Raw genomic sequence first — 26,751 nt, 5'->3', positions numbered from 1 at the left:
AAATAAATATAAAAACTCTTTGCACAAAGGTCGAAAAAGTAGTACTACACTTGATCTTAGCCAAAAGACCAAGAAAGGTTAGCCAAAAGGCCGACCCAAAAAAATTTAGTACTACACTTGATCTTAGCCAAAAGGCTGACAAGGTGTGATTATTATTTCTTTAACTCTATAGTTTTATAAGAGGCTTTCATATAATCTTTTTTACTTAAAACCAATGTGGGACTTTGTAATTTGAATTAAACTCTTTTTATATTTTGTTAATTTGAATTAATTTTAATTTTATTAGGTAATTTTGAGTTTTATAAAATTTATATCAATTAACAAATAAATACTTATTTTGTTAATTTGAATTCATTTGAATTTTATTAAGTAATTTTGAGTTTTATAAAATTTATATCGTGGGATATAATAATTAATGAGAGCTCTTTTTTCTGAATTAAACTCTTTTATATTTTGTTAATTTGAATTAATTTGAATTTTTTAGGTAATTTTGAGTTTTATAAAATTTATATCAATTAACAAATAAATATTGAAACTCTTTGCACAAAGGCTGAGAAAGTAGTACTACACTTGATCTTAACCAAAAGACCAAGAAAGATTAACCAAAAGGCCAGCCCAAAAAAATTTAGTACTACACTTGATTTTAGCCAAAAGGCTGAGAAGGTGTGATTACTATTTCCTTAGCTCTATAGTTTTATAAGAGGTTTTCATGTAATCCTTTTTACTTAAAACCAATGTGGGACTTTGTAATTTGTATTAAACTCTTTTTATATTTTGTTAATTTGAATTAATTTTAATTTTATTAGGTAATTTTGAGTTTTATAGAATTTTTATTGTGGGATATAAGAACTAATGAGAACTCTTTATTGTGAATTAAACTCTTTTATATTAATTTTAAGTTTTATAGAATTTATATCAATTAATAAATAAATATTGAAACTCTTTGCACATAGGCCGAGAAAGTAGTACTACACTTGATCTTAGCCAAAAGACCAAGAAAGGTTAGCCAAAGGGCCGACCCAAAAAAATTTAATACTACACTTGATCTTAGCCAAAAGGCCGAGAATGTGTAATTATTCTTTCTTTAGCTCTATAGTTCTATAAGAGGCATTCATGTAATCCTTTTTACTTAAAACCAATATGGGACTTTTTAATTTGAATTAAACTCTTTTTATACTTTGTTAATTTGAATTAATTTTAATTTTATTAGGTAATTTTGAGTTTTATAGAATTTATATCATTTAATAAATAAATACTGAAACTTTTATAAGAGCCTTTCATGTAATCCTTTTTACTTAAAACCAATGTGGGACTTTGTAATTTGAATTAAAGTTTTTTTATATTTTGTTAATTTGAATTAATTTTAATTTTATTAGGTAATTTTGAGTTTTATAGAATTTATATCAATTAATAAATAAATACTAATTTTGTTAATTTTAATTAATTTTAATTTTATTAGATAATTTTGAGTTTTATAGAATTTATATCGTGGGATATAATAATTAATGAGAGTTTTTTTATTGTGAATTAAACTCTTTTATATTTTGTTAATTTGAATTAATTTGAATTTTATTAGGTAATTTTGAGTTTTATAGAATTTATATCAATTAATAAATAAATACTGAAACTCTTTATACAAAGGCCGAGAAAGTAATACTACATTTGATCTTTGCCAAAAGACCAATAAAGGTTAGCCAAAAAGCCTACCCAATAAAATTTAGTATTACACTTGATCTTAGCCAAAAGGCCGAGAATGTGTGATTATTATTTCTTTAGCTCTATAGTTTTATAAGAGGCTTTCATGTAATCCTTTTTACTTAAAACCAACGTGGGACTTTGTAATTTGAATTAAACTGCTCTCTTTATTGTGAATTAAACTCTTTTATATATTGTTAATTTGAATTTTATTAGGTAATTTTGAGTTTTATAGAATTTATATTAATTAATAAATAAATACTGAAACTCTTTGCACAAAGGCCGAGAAAGTAGTAATACATCTGATCTTAGCCAAAAAACCAAGAAAGGTTAGCCAAAAGGCCGACCCAAAAAAATTTAGTACTACACTTGATCTTAGTCAAAAGGCCGAGAAGGTGTGATTATTATTTTTTTAACTCTATAATTTTATAAGAGGCTTTCATGTAATCATTTTTATTTAAAACCAATGTGGGACTTTGTAATTTAAATTAAACTCTTTTTATATTTTGTTAGTTTGAATTAATTTGAATTTTATTAGGTAATTTTGAGTTTTATAGAATTTATATCAGTTAATAAATAAGTACTGAAATACTAAAACACTTAAACACTTTACACATTTAATAAAGCCGAGAAAGTAGTACTACACTTGATCTTAGCCAAAAGATCAAGAAAGGTTAGCCAAAAGGCCAACCCAATAAAATTTAGTACTACACTTGATCTTAGCCAAAAGGCCGAGAAGGTGTGATTTTTATTTCTCTAGTTCTATAGTTTTATAAAAAGATTTCATGTAATCCTTTTTACTTAAAACTAATGTGGTACTTTGTAATTTGAATTAAACTGCTCTCTTTATTGTGACTTAAACTCTTTTATATTTTGTTAATTTGAATTAATTTGAATTTTATTAGGTAATTTTGAGTTTTATAGAATTTATATCAATTAATAAATAAATACTGAAACTCTTTGCACAAAGGCCGAGAAAGTAATAATACACTTGATCTTAGCCAAAAGACCAAGAAAAGTTAGCCAAAAGGCCGACTCAAAAAAATTTAGTACTACACTTGATCTTAGCCAAAAGGTCGAGAAGGTGTGATTATTATTTTTTTAGCTCTATAGTTTTATAGAGGCTTTCATGTAATTATTTTTATTTAAAACCAATGTGGGACTTTATTATTTGAATTAAACTATTTTTATATTTTGTTAATTTGAATTAATTTTAATTTTATTAGGTAATTTTGAGTTTTATAGAATTTATATCAATTAATAAATAAATACTGAAATACTGAAACACTGAAACACGTTGTACATTTAATAATAATATAGATATATATGTCTCTGTGTGTGTATATAGGAGTATATATATGTCTGCCTATATATATAATATAATTTGTAAATCAACAAATTTTTAAGGGGCCATATTGTCTTTTAATATTAATATTTTGTAAAAAAATAAATTAAAAAAATAAGGGTAGACCAAAGTCAAGGTCAAACCAAAGTCAAAGGGTAAAAATATTTTTTTACATGTAAAAAGTGATCTGACACACCTGTAAATTAACTTTTGAAATGTGAGTGAAAAACGGAACAAACGTCTGTAACGTGAGTGATAGTTATTTTCGAAAGATGTTGTAGGCTGATATTTGGCCAAACTTTAGGGGGTGTGAGTGAAATTATCCCTAAAAACAAATAACAAATATTTACCTTTACAAGGTAGTAGAGACCTCTTAGTAAAAAAATTAAATTTGAGGGAAAAAATATAGAAATGTGTTTTTATTTATCATAAAAGAATATTAATGAAAAGCAAGTTTTTCTTTTCTTTTTTTCTCAAAAGTTCAAACAAATAAACAAGTTCATAAGCATTGTCCTCAACAAGTTTGAACATTAAACCTTCTGCACTTGTTTCAACGGGCTGGATGTGCTTAATGTCGAGTGGTGTAGTGTAGGGTTGCAAGTTGGGTTGACCCAGCCTAGCCCCAACCCAACCTCAACCCGAATCAGATTAGGTTGGGTCAGCCCGAATTGTACCCAACATAGGTTGTGGTCATAATCCGGACCGAATATTTTCGGACGGGTTGACGAGTTGATTTTTTTTATATAATTTTTTTTTCAAAAATTTATATATATTATATTTTATATATTTGATTATATTATTATTAAAAATATATATCACACCACAGCTTCTTCAAAAAGAAAAAGTATTCTGAGAAGTCTCTCCTTCTTTTCTCCGAAATCTGGAAGGTTCTTTAATGGCAGATTTGAAGAACACCACCAACCCCATTTCTTAGAAGCCTGTTTTCTCTATAAGAAACATCTTGGTGATAACAGAGACATCTTCATGTACAGATTAGCAATCCATGTTTTTATTTTAAAACCCAATTTTTAGTTTGCCTTGTGTGTATATATGTTTGTGTGTGTGAGTTTATATATTAATTTATATTTATACACCATTTGGCAGCAGAGGCGGAAGGACGGCAGCGGCTGAGGGAGAGCGACGCCGATGGCAGAGAGAGAAACAGAAAGAAGAGAGAGGAAAGAGAAAGGAGAAATTTATTTATTTATTTTGGGTTTTGGGTTGGGTTCGGGTTGAGCCCAAGCCCAACCCGAATATGTCTGGGTTTTGACAAAACCCAACCCGAACATGAACCAATTTATGAATTGTATGTCCAAATTTCAAAATTTATGGGTTGGGGTTGGGCTGGGCTGGGTTAGCCCGCCCAAGTTGCAGCCCTAGTGTGGTGTGACCGTGTGGGGTAGTTGTTGTAATGTTAATAGTGCATACGTGTTATTCATTAATAGTGCATAAAGTACGATTTGGTACGATTTGAAGCTTAATCAAAATCGAATCAATTCAAACAATTCTTAAAATATTGGAACCAAAATCGTGGACCATAGAACCAAATTGAACAATAAAAGACCAGTTCAGTTCGGTAATAAATCATGATTCTGAAATTTAAAGAAACTCCTAAAAAATAATGTAACAAAATACTATTAGAATATAACATTAATGCAAAGCAAATAAAAAAAAAAAAAAAGGAGAATAGAAATATCATAATACATAACATTTAATAAAAATGATTAGATTGTATTATTTTTTTTTTTTAACCTGGCAAGAAAAGAACGCCACACAGCATCTACATGCAAGGATCAAGCATTAATAGTCATCAACATCCAAACAAGAACCACACACAACAGCAAAAACAAAAGTCAAAAGCTAGCTAGAAACTAACACCCAAGCCAAAATCATAGTCTTGACAATAACAAGGATTAAAAGGTGTTAGTAACTGTAGGAGTAGTAACCCCCACAAGCAATGTTAGCTGATAACCGATAGAACACATCTGCTGCACCACCTTAAACAACATTAGCGCGAAGTCAAGATTGAGGCCCCACAACAATCTAAACATATCAGCACGACAATCGGGGGCAAACATCATACATGACATCATCGGTCGCATCGCCTTAAACCACCAAAGACTAAAGTCACGAAACAGGTCCCACAGAAAGCCAAACAAAGCTTCCAGAATAGCCTGGCCCAACGTCATCCCTGACATCAGCGGAAAGTCATCCCACCAAAGATGAAACCACCCTACAAGCTGACATAGCGACAAGCAAGCCAGACCTCCCACCGTCGATCATGGGGCAACACCCAAACCACAAAGAAAAGACGTAAAACTATCGATGGTCACAACAACAAGCGCAACAATACAACAGCGCCAAAACGGGAGTGCCAAACCAAATCCAATTCCAAGTGAAAATAGAGATGGCACAAAACAGACACAAATAGATCATCATCCAGTGGATAGCCCATCCTATGCAAAAGGCGCTCCATCGCACAGAGACAACAACCTCCGGCAGCCAGGAAAACAATAAACCCCAAATCAAATGACCAGTCGAACCAGCCACGAGAAAGAACAAATCGAACAAAAAAACACAAAATAGTGAAATAGAACACCACCAAATTTTCCACATAACTAAAAATTTACCAAGAGCAAGCCTAAATTTGGAATAACACCCAAAGGAAGATAGAACTAAGAGATTGGAGCGGAATACCCAATGAGCACACCCAAAGATCGAACAAAAGAAACCAAATGTCAGAAAAGGAAAAGAAAATCGAACAGATCTTAGAAACTAAGGATCCGATCTCACAACGTACAATGGAGACCAGAAAACAACAAGACAGAATCTCGACTACTGCAAGGAAATCCTAAATAAGACAGACCTAAGAGTAAGGAAAACGTACAAGAACCAACTGTAAAGCAAGACTCCGATCCACCAAAAGACGATGAAAGAGAAAGACGGACCACCAAAAGGGGAGGACAGAAACACGAACAGAAGAAAACCTAGAGAAATTGCTTAGGAAACAGAGAGCAAACTTAAGGAAAAGGAAATCAACAGAAGAAGTTAAAGAAGAAATAAAAGGAAAAAGGAAAGAAGAAGAGAAAAACTCGAACAATGTCGAGAACCTCTACACAGAGAGGAAACGATAAGAAATATGAAGGAGAAGTAAAATGAGAAATGACAAAAGTGAACGATTAGATTATACTATAAGCAATGCTGATATTGGAGTATAACTTTGAAAAGTTGTGTTCAATGCCAGAACTTTGACTGGAGGTTTTAATAATTTGGAAGCAATAATAGTCCTGTAAGTAAGTAGACTGAAAAATTGTGTTCTTTTCTCCATAACTTTTAGCAGAAAAAGAGCAATTGTCTCTTAAGTACTTAGGGACGCCTCTAATGGACTTAAAAGGTCAAGTGTTAGGGTGGCCACGGATCGGATCGGATTAAGTATCAATCCTAATTTAATCTATTCTTAATGGATTAGATAAATCTTAATCCGCCATCGATCCTAACGGATCGGATGCGTGAAACGACAGATCGGATTCACGAATTGGGTTTTTTTTTTTTTAATTGTTCAATATTCTTAATTTTTTAACCATAGCCCACTAGATAAAATTTTAATTTATTAACATTAATTAATATATTTAAATGATCATTAGTTAATACATTCTTATATTCTATTAAATAATCATTAACTATTACATTATTTGAATATATATATGTATAAATCTCGCGGATTGGATCGGACTCCCATCACAGATTGGATTTTGACAGTCTAATCCGTGATCCGATCTATGAGCTACATATTCAATTTTTTTGAATCCACCACCAATCCATGGATGTAGCAATATTGGATCGGATCGGCTCGAATTCGCGGATTTACCGATTATTTGCCCACCCCTATTAAGTGCAATGCTCTTATTGATAGGGTCACTCAGAAGATATTCAGCCAGTCTAACAAATTCATATTTGTTGTAGGGAAAGTGGAACTTCTGAAGTATGTGATATTGATGTGTGTTTTCTTCAATAATAAAATCACTTGTAATAGAACGAATCCTTGTAGGATAAGACTATGTTAAGAGTGTCGAACCTCAAGTACAGTGTTGGAATTACTAAGTATAAAATTAATCCTAATTCAATTCAATGAAAAGATGATTTGTGATTTTAATATTTCTAAATTGCAATGAAATCAAAACTAATATTAAAACTAAATTAAATGGTTAGAGTTATCCAACATAAATAGACTTAAGGGATTGATTTCACCGTTACCCTGATAATCATGACCAATTATCATTAAATTGGAGACATTGGCATCATTTGTATTTTAAGAGTCAAGTGGCTACAAGCGCACATTAATCTCACCAAGAGGATTCACACAATCAATTATTAAGTATAGCTCATCTTCGGTTAGCACGAATTGTCTACATAACTACTCTAATCTATGGTGTAGTACAACCCATCTTCTTTAAGCATGAACTATCAAAATATTTGTTTGTGCAATCAATTAAAACCATTGCATAATTATAATTCAAATAGTCACAGAAAATAAGAACGATTTGGGTTCAATTAAAACACATTATATAACAAGAAAATAATTCCATTGAAATTGATTATAAACTTAAAATCAAATAACATTACTACAACTAATGTAATTCTCACAATTATGCAATCAATACACATGAACACACACACACACACACACACACACACACATATATATATAACCCAAAAATACAAATAATTAAGACATATTACTTGGCTAGTGTTACGTCAATTCCTTAAGAGGTGATTTAGCTACTCATGGAGAAGGTAGAAGTCTTCAATGATGTGTTGAACGCCGTCTCCATGAACCAAGACTTTGACCGGGATCACCTTTTTCAAGCTTCAACAATAGAAAAATATTCCAAGCCGCCAATATAATCTTCCGTGTATTCTCTTCCTTCAATATACATTAATTATGACCTATATGTTGGAATATATATATATATATATATATATATATATATATATATATAATAAAAATTATTTTATGGTCCTATGCACTATATTTTCTAAAGTAGGATTGCAATGTGATTATTGATACTTGAAGAATTGGGTTGTACTTTCCAATTTGGTGGTCTAATTGAGAGTATGGTTTTATACCGTTAGATTGTAGTTTTCCAACTTACTTGGTGTGATTTATTTCTAACAATTGATATCTGATTTCCATGATAGGAATGGAGACTTAGGTATGCTTGTTTATAGAGAAGTCGTCCCCTATATTGTTGTTATATATAAAGGTTTTAAAACCCTTATTCAGACCTATCGTATTGACAACTCTCAGAAGGGGGTAAAGCGTTTTAATTTTTTTTCAGATCTCTTAAAGGGCACTAAGGAATTCTCATAAGGTATCTAAAGTTTAATCTTCTAATCAGGTATGATATCAAATCATTTCTTTAATTTATGATTAATTTTGATTTCTACATGTTATTTATTATTTAAACCTAACAATTGGTACCAGAGCCAAGTTAGGGTTTGTAGAAATCAAAATAGTAAAGATTGATTTATGATGTAGCATACTTAAATCGGTGTATTTGAAATCATTAACTTAGTGTCCTGGATTTTTGTGGGTGATTAATCATCTGAAAAATTGTGTGTTTGTACTGGCATATTGATATGTAATTGATTCATATATAAGTAAGGTTCTGTTTGAAAATAATATAATATTTAATGCATGTTGAATTAGAACCTTTTTTCTTTATTTTAAGCATGAATTTGTCATACATGAATGTATCAGTTTGTTTTTTGTATATGTTATACACGTCGAACGAGATTTGTTTTAAGCAATAAGTTTTAAGCATGAATATGTAATACAAAGAATGTAGCAGTGCGAATTTGTATATATTGTACACGCCGAAGGAGATTTGTTTTAAGCAATAAGTTTTAAGCAAATTTGTATATGTTGTATATGTTATGCACGCCGAACAAGGAACAAGATCAATGAATTGAACACATATTATATATTGTTTTCAATTAAAAGCATGATAAATAAATATATATATATATATATTTGATCGCAAATTGTGTACGTGGGTCTTGCTTGTTTGGATCGAAATTATTGTTCTCCGATTTCATGTATTTAATTCACTCTGTTCATGTCGTCGTTGCCCCTTAATTTTGTATCTAGTATATGTTGTGATCATGAAGGATAGATGATTGTCCTCTTACAGTTTAGATAGGAGTCGTTTGCCAATTTACATAAAGTTTTGAGTCAACTTTTGAGTTGCTATTCTTGAACAAATACAGGCAAAAAGGGTGGATTTATGTTTTCGAATTCCGTGCTTGACTTGAATATACAGTTTGATTCATATAAACTTATCTTGTTGCTTGACCTGATTAAGTGATCTCATGAAGTAATTGAATATTTAATTAAATATTAAACATTCAATTCAAGTAAGCTTTTGGTATATTAAAATAATATTTTATTATTACATGCATGAAAACAAAACTATTGAGAGGTAAATTTCATGTCACGGTTTTGTCTTTTCTTAAAGACCAAGCACTATAAAATTATTTAATAACTTGCTAATTTAATGCTTCTTGCGTGCAATTGTATATGTTACAATTGCGTTTTACTATTGAAATTTTTTATTTTATTATATTAATTTCAATTGTAAAATTCAAAAGTTTTTATTAATTTTGAATTATATATACTTGGATATGCTGGTATAATGTATATATAACAGGGTTGTTTATTTTGAAACTAAAGTACAGTGACATTGAGAATTTTCTTCTGATCAAATTATAATGAAATTGAGAATTTATCTGCGTCATAATAGAACCATAATGGAATGATTTGTTTAACTAGCATGGATAAATTATTTCATGTAATATATACATATAGAAGTGATTTATTAGTTTAATGTGAAACTGCGTAGCAGTTTAGTCACGCACTATACCCAGTGTTTTGTTAAGTAATTCATGAGACTTGGTTAATTTTACGTTGAAAAATCCATGGGACTTGCGTGCGATAATCAGGCAACATTAACTTAATTGATTTAAAGATTGAAGTACTTTAAATTGTTTATCCGATATATAATATACATGCATAAAGTTTTTGTTATTTTATTTTTAATTAATGTATATAAAGAATTGAGATTTTTTTAAATCTCGATTGATGTGCATGTTATTATTATATTGTTCACTGTAATTTCTTGAGATGTATGAGGATGCTTTATTTTATTTGTGTTAAAGTTATTTATACTAAAGTGAAATTAAATAAAGTATTCTATAATATTTGAGTTTAGTATATGTGCATTATAAAGAAATTGTTAAAATTAAATAAATGAAACTTTTGCAGTTTAGGTTCTTCCTTGGTGTTTAGGAAGATCGGTAAAATAATCGTTTCAAATGTGGTAACCAAAGTGGGTGATGCCTGCCAAAAGGTGACACGCTCACGGGGTTTATTATTATTATTATTTATTTATTTATTTTAAAATTTTGAAATTTTAAGACATTGGTCTTATTGAGACCTCACAGTGCACTTACCTACATGAGGCCATTTGTTATGCCAAAAGGTGATCAATGTTTTAGTGTGGGATAAGTGAGTGGAATATTTGAGATTGTTTGAATTATAACTAAATAACCCTTTTGCCAAAAGGTAGTGGAAGTGTTTAGTAATAATTCAAGTATAATCAAATATGTCTATATGCGATTTTATCACAGGTTTGGGGGTAAAGTAAAATCTAAAATTTTGCCAAAAGGTGATTTTTAGATGGCATTTTATTTGTTCCCGCAGGGTGGATGGTTTTTGCACATAGTAAAACACCCTGAGAAATTCGGCTTAAAACCCTAAGTACGAATTAAAGTAATCATCCCTAAAGCTATGACATATTATTTTATATGTTGTTTATGTGGTATTATTCAATATAACATTTATTCAGTTTACAGACGCTTCCGCAATTTTAAAGATAACTCATAGGAATTGAACCATTTAATGGTTAAAATTATATTGCCTAGAAGATATGTTTTGATATTATAATTGGGTTCTAGATCATGAGTCTATGTTTTTTGAGGAAGAAACCCATATGCCGCAGAGTCTTCTTAGGTAGAAAAGTTGTTGCATTTTTAGGTGGACTAAAGGTATTACCATGCCAGTAGGTTAATTTATGCTTCTATTGGTGATACAATTCAAGGTGGTATTCTAGTTTTTGATACTGGCAATGAGCTTCTTGATTTGATCAAGAAAGAGTTAATAGGCATTAAGAAGCAACTACAATACTATTATCTGACATGGTTTATATTAGTCAGATATGATGGTAATGGTTCAGTGAGGGAGTACATCTATAAGATGTGCAAGTTGGTTAATGATCTGAGATAGTAGGGAACCATTGTTGATAATAAGTTATTAGTCCACATGGTGGTCTATTCTATTCTCTACTTAGGTTTTTTAGCTTTTCAAGGTAAATTATAATTAATAAGAAGTTAAATGTGACATTAGCCGACTGTTAGCATTTTATGTGATTGAATGAGAACGACCCAAAGGTGTTAAAAGCCGAGTCAGCTCATCTTACCGTGACATCAAGAATAGTTTCAAGAAGAAACTAGGCGGCAAGAAAGTGTATAAGGCTAAAAATAATAAAGAAAGGCAGAATAATACATGAAAAGACATTGATCATGGAATGATAAATGTTAGTTCTGTAGAAATAAAATGACATCAAAAGAAAAAAGAAAAAAAGGTTATTGTGGTAAAAAAAAAAAAAAAAGAAAAAATTGCCATATTAATATTTGAGCCAAACTTGGTAAAACTATAGATACATGGTAGATGGATCTGGATGTGATACTACCTGCTTCTTGTTTTCAATAGACTTAATACCTTTCGAATAAAATCGTGCTTTGGTTAGAGAGGATTCATCTATACTATGCATAGGATACTGGGGAATGGCTTTTAAAAGAAACTTGAACATTTGGTCAAGGATGAGATTATTGGGCCACAAATTTTATGCGTTGGTTGTGTCAAAGGACAGATGCTAAGAAACGCAATTTTTTAGGCTAGTCGGTCATTTGGACGTTTGGACTATATTTATACCGACATTTGTGGTTCATTTCTTATTGTAGCTCGTTTGCAGCCAAGGTATTTCATTGTCTTTATTAATGGGTTCTCAAGGTATGATTGTGTACCTTAATCCACCAAAAGTTCGAAGCACTTGATGTGTGTAAAATCTACAAGACAAAAGTTGAAAGTAGTTGGTATAAAGATTATGGTTTTAAGATCGGGCTAAGGTGGTGAGTTTTAATGGGAGAATGGTAAAGAGGGTGTAAATCGTAGTACTTTCAGTACATACTAAAATAGCAATGCATTGTGCCACAGTACACCACTCCTAGTTTTCCTGAACAGAATAAAGTTGCAAAAAAAAGAAAGTATAAGGATGTCTTATAGACACAAAGTTATATAATGCAGATATCAAGGAGACCTATGGAGATTGTTGATATATATCATACAAATTTGATGAGAGTGGCGAATCCAGTGGGAGTTTAGAATATTATAGTTTCATTTTACAGAGGAGCAACTTTCAATATCTATTCCATTTATTGCAAATTTCATTCCACTTTCTTTAGTGGTTTTATTTATAGTTTCTATTCTCACTCTTTCAACTATTCCCACTCATTTAGTTATTTTTCATTTGCAGTCTTTTCTTTCAATTTCCAATCTAGCTCCTAAGCCAGTTTAGCTTAGGAGATTTTCTAGAGCTTGGAAGTATGCTGTAGTTGGTAATTTTGAGGTGTCTGGTGCATATAAGACAAAAATTGATGGCCAAGTGCTTAAGCAAAAGTTAAGTGTTGATTTCTTTGAGATTTTTCTCCAGTTTCATTAAAGGACTCTTTAAGAGTCATTATTTCATTATCACTCATTTATGGCTTAAACAAGTTTTACAGTAGTAGTATCCAAAATTTTGATACAGTGGTTACTAATTGTAGGTTCAAAGAGAATGTTATACATAAATGCATATACCTCAAGTTCAATAGGAATCATTTTGTTTTCCTTGTCCTATATGTTGATGATGTTTTGCAAGGTAGCAATGACATTCATGTGATACATGATATTAAGAATTTTATATAAAGTTTTTGACATAAAGGACATGGGTATGCAAAGTATGTCCTTGGCATTAGGATCCATAGAGATCACGCTATTGGAATACTTGAACTATCTCTAAAGGCTTATATTAATTAAGTATATGGAAATAATTTAAGGGTGACCAAGCGTAGTAAGCCCATTAACATAAAGTACATTTTCAAGCATGAGAAAGTAAAGATTTAACTGCCATTAAGATTTTCCCATATGGTTACAGAAAGATTGTTGCAGATCCTCTCACTAAAGATCTTCAGCCAAATATAATAAAGTATTTATAAAGCACGTGATTCGGTTAGGTGTTTGAGAGTCATTATGTTATGATGTTCGGTATTTCTTTTATATATGCTACATTGCAGTTAGTTTCTTTATACCTTGTAGTGATAGTTTTTTTCCCTCCAGTTTACACCTTATGGTGACAGTTATTTGCATCCAAAATAAAGTTATGATGCAACATTATTATTATCTTGATATATACGGTTTATGCACGTGCTATTATGTTTGCTTGGGAATGGTATTTCACTCATGAGGTTGTTTGGGTTATACGTGGATTTGTCCCACATCAGTAGATTCAAAATAATTATTAACGGTTGTCTGGGATTGATATTTCACTCATACGGTTATTTGGGCTGGATATGAGATTGACACCATATCGGTAAATCCAAATAATATTTGTCTGGGAGTGGTATTTCATTCATGAGATTATTTGGACTAGAGGTGAGATTGACACCACATCGGTAAATCCAAACATAAATATTAAAGTTTGGCTATGGGAGTATTCCACACTGTACGAGGATAGCTTGGGTTAGGTATGAGATTGGCTCCATATCAGTAAGCCCTCACACTAAACAGAAGGTTGGCGGTTTGCTGTAATATGTTCAGGTGACATACCGCAATGGTATGAAGCAAGACGGATAGTGAAGTGTGCGTTTAGACCACATGCAGTTTGCACATCTCATGAAATACAGTAAAAACCACTATATTTGCTTGAATCCTAGATGGAATCGGTTTTGAGACCATGGAACTGTTTAAACTAATATATTACATGTTTACGCATTCATGATCCACTATTGAGGAAATTTATAGAGGAGAGTGTTTTAAAGTTTCAATCTATCAATTTCGATAATTGTGTTTTCTAAATAAAAAATGAGTGACCACCCGACTTTTATAAAGGTGTGTTGTAATCCATAGTGTCATTTTATAAAACTTAGAGTGCATGGACCAAGTGGGAGATTGTTGGAATATATATATATATATATATATATAATAAAAATTATTTTATGATCCTATGCACTACATTTTCTAAAGTAGGATTGCAATGTGATTATTGATACTTGATGGATTGGGTTGTACTTTCCAATTTGGTGGTCTAATTGGGAATATGGTTTTATACCGTTGGATTGTGGTTTTCTAACTTATTTGGTGTGATTTATTTCTAACCATTGATATCTAAGTTTCCATGATAGGAAAGGAGACTTAGGTATGCTTATTTATAGAGAAGCCGTCCCCCCTTGTTGTTGTTATATATAATGGTTTTAAAACCCTTATTCAAACATATCGTATCGACAACTCTCAGAAGGGGGTAAAACATTCTATTTTTTTTTCAAATCTCTCAAAGGGCACTAAGAAATTCTCAAAAGGTATCTACAGCTTTATCTTCTAATCAGGTATGATATCAAAACCTCTCTTTAATTTATAATTAATTTTGATTTCTACATGTTATTTATTATTTAAACCCAACACTATATTGGTCAATAATAAACCCTAAACTCGTGCTCTGACTTTTGGAGGAAGTCTGCACCAAGTACGATTAGAAAAGACAAAAATATAGATTTCCTATATAAGATAGGAGTGTTGCCAGGGGTTGGGGATTGATCCTCCAAAGGTGTTTTTTTTACAACTTTCTGCCAACTTTTTAATTAAGTGGGGGATCGATCCCCCAAAGCTTAACATTGCATTTATGCCTTGTTTATGCTCATGTTGGCTCCTGACAAGCCAGTTTGCTTCTTTATCCTCAGGAACATCATCAAAGGCCCGAAAAAGGTAGAATCGACCGCCTTTTGAAGGATACGCACTTGAAAGTACCCAACCAAGAAAATTATGTAAGTAACATAAAATAAACATCACCAAGGTATTAACATATGCAACATTCAACGCTTATCATATGCCCACTCATCTTGTATTAGTGCAGTGTTTTTAGCCTCCAAGTTTCTGTCATTAATCATATTCAAAAATTTGTGTATACTTTTTGTGGGGCAGTAAGGATAACACCAGAAATATACATCTACTCAGTTTAGATCTCATTATCAGAACCAAAACAGATGGAGGTTTGAGTGTTGGGAAGATTGCAGATGTTCAAGTTGTTACAAAATGTTCTTTGGTTTGGGACTTCCTTCTTAGTAAGGATAGATTATGGATAACTTGGTTTAGGGACAAGTATGCTTCTTCAACATCCTATTGGTATGTTATTCCTGTCTCAAATTATATAATTTGGAAATCCATGTTGAATGTCAAAGAATGCGTGCTGTAGAAGACTACATTTCTAGTTGGAAATGGGCAACATATAAATTTGTTCTTAGATCCTTAGTGTAATGGCCAAATCGTTGCTAAGAAATTTGGACACGAGATGGCTTGAAGGTTATCTTTGCCCAAACACTCTGAGCTTGTATGTCTTTTGGATGGTGGAAATTAGAACATGGCAGATGATATATTTGTTCCTTTGAGGAATTTTGTTACTATTATCCCTGTTTACACAGGTCATGATAAACAACTTTGGGAGGATGGTATGTTATCTTTCAAAAAAGCTTGGCAAACATGTAGAACTGCTTATGAAATGGTGGACTGGTCTGGTTTGTGTTGGGGCAAGAGTAGGCCTAGATGGTATATGCATTTCATCTTTGTAATATTGGACAGATTGCCATCAATGGTGAACCTACGGAGAAGGAAAATTCAATTAGCAACTAGGTGTTCTAATTGTTAACATGATGCGGGATTCTCAAAATAGAAGATTTTTGCATCTGAACTGGTACTGAAACCCAGCTAGAGTTTTCTTTTCTTGGCGTTGGTTCTACTCCTGAGGCCACTTACGGTGGTCAACAGCTTGGAGAATTTGCCCTTTAAAATAATGGGATTTTAGTACACATGGACACTAAAGACCATGTTTTATTTTCATGCCCTTTTGCTCAAGTAGTTTAGAGTTGGGTTGTTGTTTTGACGGGATGGAATTTGTCATCTCTTATGGTCCTAATCAGTTAGGAGACTTGTTCACATGGTTTTGGCAGATACATTAAGCTTCCAAAGTGTTGAAGAGTGTTAGAGATAATTAACTCCCTCTAACCCACTCAGCAGTCGGTTGTTGTTGAGAATTAAATCCCCCCTTCATCACAAAAAACGAAAGCATCATCACATCATATCAGCACAAGCATATATGGAGCTAACAATCACACACATCCACGCACAACACAATATTCTACATGGTTCACCCAACTCTAGGGTTATGTCCATGGGAGAGAGAATTTCACTATTATGAATCAAGGAAGAGAATATACAACCACATGTCAAAATCCCACTCACTAACTCATCATTTCTTATGAGGCTATATGTATACACTTGGGAATTATATATACTCATTTTTTCCTCACAATACTCATCCTTAAATCCCTTACATCTTTTCTCTATTCTCTCTCTAAACCCCTCACACCCATCTCTATTTATAGAGTCTTCAAAATCCAATTCCTTATTGGACAAGTATTCCCCAATTTGCATACAAAGAGTTACCATATCAATCTCAACTCTAAAATAGAAACTTAATGGGATACAATTTCCTCTACAAATTTCAGCATTCCAAAATGGAAAAGGAAATTAATTTCTACACACAATTTTAAGCCACAAACCCAACAATCTCTACCCTAGCTCGAAATTGGTCTTCACATGCTCCTCCATAGCTCCACCTCAAATAAGGATCTCTTCATACCTCCACCTCAACTGAAGATTTCTCCACCTCAAATAAAGCACTATGATGAACTTAAAAAACACTCTAACAATCTCCCCATTTTTCTCAAATTCATTATTATTCATTTTTCTTCTATCCACCCCATTAGTGTTCAATTACTCACGCATGACAATCCACCAATATTCTACTCATTTTCCTCAATTGCTTTTTGGCTCAAAGCAATAAATCTATCATCTTCACTCTTTATATTCCCTTTTGCTCTTTATCGGGCTTAGAGCCCCCTTCATTCTTCACACCCCTTACCTCGTCTTGAGAACTAGCACTCATTCTTAGCTTGTTCCCAAAACTTGTTCCTCGTGGACTTCAACTCTATCACCTTTACCCCATCTTGTTAGCGAGCATCATCTGGCTTGTCCCAACACTTGTTCCTCATAGGCTTTACACTATCACCTTCTTCAAATATTCGTGTCATCATCAACTCTGATTAAATTTCCATAGCACCTCACCATCATCTTCTGCTCTGACAAGCTTCGTAACAATTTTTTTCTACTAATCTTCAGGACCAATCACTGGCTCTGACCCACCATCGGCTCTAATACCAGTTGTTGGGGATAATTAACTCCCTCCAACCCATTCAATGGTCGGCTGTTGTTGAGAGTTAAATCCCCCCTTCATCACACACAGTGAAAGTATCATCACTTCACATCAACACGAGCATTTATAGAGATAACAATTACACACATCCACGCACAACACAATATTTTACATGGTTACTCTAGGGTTGCGTCTACGGGAGAGAGAAATTTCACTATTATGAGTCAAGGAAGAGAATATACAACCACATGTTAAAACCCACTCACTCATTCGTCATCTCTTATGAGGCTACATGTATACACTCAGAAATTACATATATTCACTTCTCTCCTCACAACACTCACCCTTAAACTCCATACATCTTTTCTCTCTTTTTTTTCTCTCTCTAAACCCCTCACACCCATCTTTATTTATAGAGTCTTCAAAACCCAATTCCTTGTTGGACAAGTATTCCCCAACTTGCATATAAGGAGTTACCATATCAATCTCAACTCTAAAATAGAAACTTAATGGGACACAATTTCATCTACAAATTTCAACATTCCAAAACGGAAAAAGAAATTAATTTGTGCACACGATTTTGAGCCACGAACCCAACAATCTCCATATTGGCTCGAAATTGGTTTTCACACGCTCCTCTACAACTCCACCTCAAATAAGGATCTCTTCATACCTCCACCTCAACTGAACCACCTCAAATAAAGCACTATGATGAACTTGAGAAACACTCTAACAAGGAGTTGGCTTGCTACTATTTTATGGGGTATATGGAAAGAAAGAAATGCTCAACTCTATGGCGCTGACTGCATACCACTTGGGGTTGTTACTAGTAATTGTTATTCGATGTCTTAGATGTTCATCATGTTACTATCTCCGATCTTCATTTGTAGGTCTCTTAGTTTTTGTTTCTATATGTATTGGAAATGGGCTTTCTCATTATAAAATGCTCAAGTCTATTTCTTTCCATTTATGAGAGTATGCCCTCTCTATACCTATAATTCTTTATTCTTTATTTTAATACAACACCAATTATTAAAGAATATAACATTGAATTAGTTCAAATTTTCATAATGAGAGTATTAAAAGTCTCCCAAAGGCTCACACTTATTTTTCATAATTTTGTATATATACAATATTTATATATATTTAGTTTATAGTTTCATTCGATTTGATCCTAATAGACCTAGAATTGGAACGAAAGCTGTCACACCCCAAAAAATTCTAATAAAATCCTCAATTTATTCAAATCCAAATACATTAAAATACACTTAGGATAATGCGTTCTTTTATACAAAATCGATTTTCTTAAATATACACAAAAATTCTCTAAATAAATAAATAAATCCTGCAACGCCGACTCTTCCACCTAAGCCCGAATCTAACAATCCACATTCTTCTTCGGTACCTGAAATTGGAGGATGATGAGACAAAAAGTACCAGTAGGAAAAACCATAACAAGAATTTCATGAAGGTTTAACAAAACAGCTTTACAAAATATACATATTCATATGAATATATAAACAAAATACATATGTATTTAATTAAAATATTTAATAAAAACTATTGAAGCAAAATCACTCCAAGCCATTCAAGGTATAGAGAACCCTACACTGAAAAAGAATTATACTCACTGGATCATCAAAGTCTCAAGTTCCCGACCTTATCTCTAAAACTCTTCTCTCTCTCTGCCCTCAAACTCTCTCTCTATTCTCTAATTTTGTTTCTCTGTATACTAACTTAGTGACACACAATACTCAAATATATAGGCAAATGCATTCTACTGACAGTACAAAAATCAGCCAACAAAACCCACGTGCATAAAAAAGCCGAAGTCAAAAAGTGGGTTTGCCAAAACCTTATCACCTCATTCCTTAATTTCAATACACTCATTTCAAGCCTATCAGACAACCCCCATGTGAAAGACTAAGTTCAAAGAACTTATGGCCACAAAATCAATTTCGTGGCCCCACCACATCATTACTTTTTCCTTTCATTCTTCTTTTTCCCTTTTTCTTTTCTTTCTTTTTCTCTAAATGTTTGGCTAGCAGCACTCATTCTTCTTATCTCAAGGTATATATATATATAATACAAATGAAATAACTCCAATTTAACCCATGAAATATCATCAAGTGGGACCCGCGAGTTACATCATCACCATTTTAATCACCACTTCATTCTCTCTTCAGCTGACATTTCTTTAAATCTCTTTTTCTCTTTAGTTCCATTACACAGCACACACAAGATATATATATATATATATATATATATATATATATATATATATATATATATATGCAATGCAACAACTATCAACCCAAATAAATATCTCCATTTGGATAACTCTCTAATTAAAATTAAATACTCAATCTTAACAACTAAAAATCATGGAATAAATTAAATTGGAATCTTAAAAATTCGGGTTATCACAATCTCCATCACTTAAAAAGAATTTCGTTCCCGAAATTTAGATCCAACAGTATTCGTATACTCGAAAACACCAATAACCACAAAACAAAATCCAAAAATCCTTACCCCAGGTGATGTGAGATACCGTGATATGTAGGACGTTGTGGTAGCTGTCAGTGCTAGTCACGCGCCCACGCACTCCGTAACCGTTGTGGTAGTTAGTCGATGCGTCACCCGTCCACTAAAAAAATAATAACAAACATAGGTTACCTGCCCAATCACACTAACCAACTATCCCAGTAGCTGCCGGTGAACGTCATCCGCCCACACACATCCGGCTACGAGTGGTAGCTAACCAGTACTACACACTCGCCTACTCACACCCATCTACATCGTCACTACACTCACACTTCCGACTGGGTACAAGCTCTGATACCATTTTGTCACGCTCCGAAAATTCTAATAAAATCTTCAATTTATTCAAATCCAAATACATTAAAATACACTCAGGATCATAAAAAATGTGTTCTTTTATACAAAATCGATTTCCTCAAATATACACAAAAATTCTCCAAATAAATAAATAAATCCTGCAACGCCGACTCTTCCACCTAAGCCTGAATCTAGCAATCCGCGTTCTTCTTCGGTACCAGAAATTGGAGGGTGGTAAGACAGAAAGTCCAAGTAGGAAAAACCATAACAAGAATTTCATGAAGGTTTAACAAAACAGCTTCACAAAATATAAATATTCATATGAATATATAAACAAAATACATATGCATTTAATTAAAACATTTAATAAAAACCATTGAAGCAAAACCACTCCAAGCCATCTAAGGTATAGAGAACCCTACACTGAAAAAGAATTATCCTCACTGGATCATCAAAGCCTCAAGCTCCCAGCCTCCTCTCTGAAACTCTCGTCTCTCTCTGCCCTCAAACTCTCTCTCTATTCTCTAATTTTGTTTCTTTGTATACTAACTTAGTGACACACAATACTCAAACATAAAGGCAAATGCATTCCACAAACAGTATAAAAATCAGCCAACAAAACCCACGTGCATAAAATAACTGCAGTCAAAAAGTGGGTCTGCCAAAACCTTATCACCACATTCCTTAATTTCAATACACTCATTTTAAGCTTATCAGACAACCCCCACGTGAAGGACTAAGTTCAAAGAACTTATGCCACAAAATCAATTTTGTGGGCCCCACCACATCATTACTTTTTCCTTTCTTTCTTCTTTTTCCCTTTTTCTTTTCTTTCTTTTTCTCTAAATGTTCAACTGGCAGCACTCATTCTTTTTATCTCAAGGCAGATGCAATATATATATATATATATATATATATATATATAATACAAATTAAGCAACTCCAATTTAACCCATGAAATATCATCAAGGGGGACCCGCGAGTTACATCATCACCATATCAATCACCACTTCATTCTTTCTTCGGCTGACATTTATTTAAATCTCTCTTTCTCTTTAGTTCCATTACACAGCACACATAAGATATATATATATGCAATGCAACAATTATCAACCCAAATAAATATCTCCAATTGGGTAACTCTTTAATTAAAATTAAATACTCAATCTTAACAACTAAAAATTATGAAATAAATTAAATTAGAATCTTAAAAATTCGAGTTATCACAAAAGCATAAATTAATGATTAGTTGTTTTTAGAATCAGAACCATATCGTAGAAGAACCGCACTGAGATGACAGTTCAGTTTGTACTAATTCCATTGACTTTTTGCACACCCATATTATCCATACTTAGCTGGTAAATTATAGGTGTATGTATAAAGCCTGATAGGATATGGCCCTCATGCAGGTCCTTACTTGCTCGTGGAGAGAAAATATCGTACCATCTGGGTTAATACCCATTAATATGGAAAGCATAAATACCAATTTTATTTTATAACTCTAAAAAGATTAATAAAAAATAATTTAAAAAAAAAAAAAACAGTTTACTATAAGTTACAGTAACATTAAACATGAAAAAAATAAAATAATAAATAAACAGTGAGCTTATGGTAAATCCCACAAGCTCTAGGCGTAATTTGTGAGAATATTGGATTGACAATTTTTGCCATTTTCATCAACGAACGAAGATCCTCTAAGTTGAATTTGTCTATATTATTGTAAAATGAATTGTTAAAAATTTGACATGTGGCTTTTTCCAAAAAATATCTATGTTTTTCATTCATATTATGCGGGTTCAAATATTTTAAATTATTGAGTGACATGAAACATCACAAGCTGTCTAAAATTCAACTTAAGGTAACAATTAGACTATCCTTATCTAATATCAATAACCAACAACTGCTTTGTTGAAAAATGTAATGTCATATTTAATGAGTAATGGTAGGTAAAAAAAATATCAAAACTAAATTAGGATTGGGTCACCACAAGAAATGGTTTAACTAGATTATAGTTTTACATACGAGTGACGACCCTGGTTTTTTAAGCTGTGTCCTGTGATGAACTGAAAATTGATCCGATAACGGATCCAAATGCGGAAGCGAAAACAGAAAACAAGACCCTGGAGATGCAATACATCTCTAAGAAGCCAGAATAACCTTCCATGAAACCATGGATCTTAACGAGAGCAATGCGGAAACGAATGATCAGAAAAAGACCGAACAGGCCCCCAAGGGCAAAATAGTCTTTTCAAATGGAAGCAATGTCCTTGGGAATGTACATCATTCCTAAGACACATCCGTGACTTCCTATGAAGTCACAGGACTCAAAGAAAGTGGCGGAAATAAATTAAAAGAAAACCGAACAAATTTAACCCCAAGGGCAAAATGGTTATTTCTAAAAATATAAAATCGGGTGCTACCGAGCACACCACTAGAACTACAGTAAAAAAAATAATCAAATTAGACCCAAGAATCACTTGATTCGGAGTTCGGATGAAGAAGATATGAAACTCCAAAGTTTCATAAAATCAAACTTTTGGGTTTGAAATCAGTGCGACATAGGTACTTTGTAAGGGTTAAAATGGTCTTTTCAGACAAAACTAGATGCAACTGAGCATATCATTAGATAGACCAGGAAAAATTAATGAATCTAGACTCAAAAATCACTTGATTCGGAGTCCAGACTAAGAAGATATGAAACGTCGAAGTTTCAAAAAAAATCAACTTTTGGGTTTAAAATCAGTGCGGCAAGGTTACTTTGCAAGGGGTAAAATGGTCTTTTCAAATAGAATTGGATGCAACCGTGCATATCGTTTGATAGACAAGCAAAAATTAATAAACTTAGACACAAAAATCACTTGAATTGGAGTCCGGACGAAAAAGATATGAAGCCTCAAATTTTCATAAAAATCAATTTTTTTTCTGGGTAAGAAATTTGGGCAGGAATAGTGTTTTGACAGAAAACATCTTTTGATTTTCTTTCTAGAACTGAGGCTAAAAACACGACACTTAAATGGAATTTTCTGAAAAAACACGAAGAAGAAACCCCCCCCTTCCCGCGTAAAATCACGTTTTCTACCTGGCTACGCAGAAGAAACAAAAAAAAAACACGCTGTAAAATCCCTAAAATGCCCTAGATCAGCGAAGGTCAAAAGGGCCCAAAAAGCTGCTACATGAAATTTTTTCAGGATCAGTCCACAACTGAGAGCAAAAACGGAGCCCTTAACGACATTTTTTGGAAAAACACGAAGAAGAAACCCCCCCTGAAATCACGTTTTCTACCCGGAAATGTGAAACAAAATGAAAAAAAAAAATACACTGGGAAATGTCCGGAACGCCCCTAATCAGTCTAGGCCAAAAACGAGGAAAATGAAACTTTTGTACCAAGTGTTCATTTGACCCTAAATGCATTTCTAGGTTGAAACGAATATGCACGCAAGTGTATTTAGTGTTTTTAAGTGCGCGGAAATGGTCCGTGGCTCTAAAAAATGGCCGATGCAAAATCCAACCCCCCGACAGCCAAAAAAGGCGAAAATGCACATGAAATGAGAATTTTGAAACTTAAAATTATAAATTGGTTTCAAATTACCGTTTGGCCCTTGCCCACACTTCATGCATGATTAATGAGACCCTATGAAAGAATAAAAATAGAATTCCCACACCCGATGCAAACATGGTGAGCCAATGATTTGTCATTTTTCAATATTTTCATAATATTTCATGAAGTCAAAAGTGATATGGGATACAAATTAGATGTCATTGGCCTATAGCCTCATCTCATACATGTTAAATGCATTGTAAATAGTGTAAATATGTACACATTGCATGATTGGAATCAAATATACACATTTTGACATATAAAACTATAAATGGCATTTCAAGCCAACATTTACAAGAAATGAGAACTCCAAGTCCACAAAACTTCCATGGCATAGTGTGCATCCCAAATGAAGGTCCCTATACCTGAAAAATGTCCCCACTACGTGGGTGAGTAACATAAAACTACTCGTTGGAGATGAGTATGCAAGGACCTAGCGTTGTACAAACCTATTAAGTTACTATAATTTAACTCAAATAATCATGCCACCTAGCGTCTATGTCGAAGGTGAGACTCAGGGAGCATCCTAAGCTACCTAGAGTATTCCTAGCATAAACCACATCATTCATGCAATTTAAATAACATAGGAACATGCGGTACACGCAATAAGTCATACAACATATAAGTACACGTACGCAAGTATACAATCAAGATTGAAATGTACTTAAGACAAGTTTAGAAGATAGAAGTATACTAAGTTATCTAGAAAGTAAATCATCAATATACAAGGGTACACACTAAGTACACTAAGCAATATTGAAATGGAAATGCAACATATAAATTCAAGTATACATTTCTAAGTATACTAAGCAATGTTGACATGCATGGCATACAAGTATACAAATCCAAGTATACTAAGCATTTTTGATATATAAGGCGTACAAGCCTGCAAATCCAAGTATACTAAGCAAGAAATGAAGTACCGTGTATCCAAGCACAAGTTAAAAGTAATCCACAATTACAAATAGGAATTGAATGCAAAATCAACCAATGACGCAAAGACAAAGGATATATGGTCTCAATGACCAAACAAGTGATCTCGGGTTACTAGCCTGCAATGAACTACCTAGTGCGCACTATATGTTGTAGAGAGAACTCTCATCCCCCGTACTAGAGATATACTCTAGCCTTAACATATTATAATGTCCGTACAAGCTTTCCAAAACATCAAGTTGTGCAACAAGTATATCACATATACACAATGCACAGTGTCAATTGCCATGCACAACCAAGTCAAGGAATACACACAAGATATGCTCTAGGCCTTTAAGCTACAATGGCATATTAAATGTCATACAAGTATAATGTGTATACAAGAAGTTAAATCATAACTTCTACTCATGAAATATCATCTTGTAATCATACACCAAGTTGCAAATTATAAATTAAGCAAGAATATAACATCAATACTTAATTACCTTAATGAAAGCATATAAATGGAATTTAATTAAATTAAATAATTAAATTCTCAAGAATACAAGGCAACTCCAAGAATCCTAAATATAATATATGTCAAAGGTCATAGCAAGGCCTAATTTAATTTCAAGTTACAAACCAATTCTACCTTAGTTACAACAAGGTAAATTAAGATCAATGTCATGAAAATAATTCATTCAAATATTCTCAATTTAATATATATGATAGAACATACCAAGCTCATCAATAATATCAAATCAAAAATCCAATTAAGTGATTAGAACACTTAGAGTAAAATTAATTAATTTCTTTAGATTTTAAAATAATTCCAAATGTCCTCAAATTCACATATGTTAAAGAACATACTAAGTCCTAATTTAATATCACATTACAAGTTGATTTCATACTAGTTACAACCATGTGAATTAAATTTTCATTCAAGTGAAAGATTAATTAAAAGTTGTAATACTTATTCAAATCCTCCCAATTTAATATATGCTAACAAGCATATCAAGGCTTAATTTAATAGCATGGTACAGTTTAATTCCAAACTATATACAACCATGAGGATTAAATCTTAAACATAGAAAATAATTAAATTAAATTCTAGAATTAATACAAAGGCATGCTTACAAGTTGTATATGCTTATAAAACCATCAATACAACACATATTTAAACCTAAAACATCTCCTACCTCATTTTGTGATGAAATCATAAATCTCCACTGAAACGAAAACGCTCCGAATTCGACAATGCTTCGGGGTTTTGTCGGGGACAACGCCGTGAACATTAAATTCCAAAGAGGACCTACCAAAATCCTAACTTGACCTCAAACCCGAACTCAAAAATTGGCCAAAAACGGGTTCTAATAAGGGGGAAAGATGTGCGTAGTCAAGACAAACATAAAACACAAAGGCACTACGACTTTTTAACAAAGGGAAGGAGGTTAATTTGGGAAAAGAGGGGTGGCAGCCATGGAAGGGCTGTGGAATCTGGTCCAAAATGTGTGGAGAAGAAGAGGAAAATTATGTTTTAATTTTCAAACCCCCTATTTATAGTTTAACCCTAAAAGTGCCCCGAAAGGGCTCCACCAGGTCCGAGAAAGTGAAATTTGAGCAGACGCGCTCAAATGACAAAACTCTGTGAATGAAAAAGAACTAAAATGATAAAATATGAACAAAAAAAGAAACGGCGTCAAAAACTGAATCACAAGTAGAGA

General features: G+C 32.6%; 1 pseudogene; it reads right to left on the bottom strand.

Annotated features, from left to right (window-relative positions):
• Positions 1-2,290: 2,290 nt before the first annotated feature.
• Positions 2,291-2,438, bottom strand: LOC132301812 (U2 spliceosomal RNA; annotated as a pseudogene).
• Positions 2,439-26,751: the final 24,313 nt, after the last annotated feature.

Source organism: Cornus florida, unplaced genomic scaffold (assembly GCF_030987335.1).
Source record: "Cornus florida cultivar Cherokee Brave unplaced genomic scaffold, ASM3098733v1 CherokeeBrave_3.0.0_Hap2_Chr03, whole genome shotgun sequence".
In the NCBI taxonomy this organism is placed as follows: Eukaryota; Viridiplantae; Streptophyta; class Magnoliopsida; order Cornales; family Cornaceae; genus Cornus; species Cornus florida.
The sequence above is the reverse complement of the archived record's forward strand: the minus strand, read 5'-3'. Positions and strand labels throughout refer to the sequence as shown.